This window comes from Microtus ochrogaster, linkage group LG1, assembly GCF_000317375.1.
Source record: "Microtus ochrogaster isolate Prairie Vole_2 linkage group LG1, MicOch1.0, whole genome shotgun sequence".
Lineage (NCBI taxonomy): Eukaryota > Metazoa > Chordata > Mammalia > Rodentia > Cricetidae > Microtus > Microtus ochrogaster.
The window spans coordinates 21,324,610-21,325,716 of NC_022027.1; positions in this window are offsets into that span (position 1 = coordinate 21,324,610).

Here is a 1,107-nt window from a genome sequence, read left to right on the forward strand (position 1 = left end):
CTTCATGGGAATGAGGGCGAGAGTGTAGCAGGTTTTTTTATTGGGCCACCTACCAGCTCCCAAATCGTGACATGAAGAATTCTTTTTTTTTTTTTTTTTTTTATTTTTTTTTTTTTTTTTTTTTTTTTTTTTTGTCTTTCCAATTAAATTTTATTTTATTTGGTGACTAGATCTTGCTCTATAGCCAAGACTGGCCTGGAACTCACTCTGTAGCCCAGACTGGTTTCAAACTCACAGAAATCAGTGTCTTCCAAGTACTGAGACCTAAGGCATGCACTAATACCGTTGGCTAAAATTATCTTCGTTTTTTTTTTAAATTGTTTTTATTGAGCTATATATTTTTCTCCATTCCCTTTCCTTCCTCTCCCCTCCCCTTCTACCCTCTCCCACGGTCCCCACGTTCCCAATTTACTCAGGCGACGTTGTCTTTTTCTACTTCTCAGGTAGATTAGGTCCATGTATGTCTTTCTTAGGGGCCTCATTGTTGTCTAGGTTCTCTGGGATTGTGAATTGTAGGCTGTTTTTTCTTTGCTTTATGTCTAAAAGCCACTTATGAATACCTATGATATTTGTCTTTCTGGGTCTGGTTACCTCCCTCAATATAATGTTTAAATATTTCCTTTCTTTTTATTTATGTCTCTGTGCGAGTGTGCATGTGCACATGCACAAACATGAGTTCAGGTGCCTCGAAGGCCAGAAGAGTGCTTTGGAACCCTGAAGCTGGGGTTACTGGCAGATGCAAGCTGCTGGGAACTGACCTTGGGTCCTCCACAAGATCAGCAAGTGCTGTTACTAGCTGAGTGTCTCTGCAGCCCCTTCTTCTGTATTTTTAAGAAAAAGAATGAAGAACTCTGACATGACCAGCGTTTCCTTTGTGAGGAAAGTTTCCAGAAATTGGGACTTTTAAATGAATGAACATTTCTAACTCTCTATCTACTTGCAGGTCTTTCTCCCCAGCGAGGGCTGGAACACTGTAGCTCTTGCTGGGATGTCTGGCTTATATTTACTGCAGGCCTTCAGCTTTCTTCTTTCTGTTTTCAATAACTGACTTGGAGGCTGGGATGTAGGTCAGTTGTCCCATGTCTGGTCATCAGCTGTACAAACCAG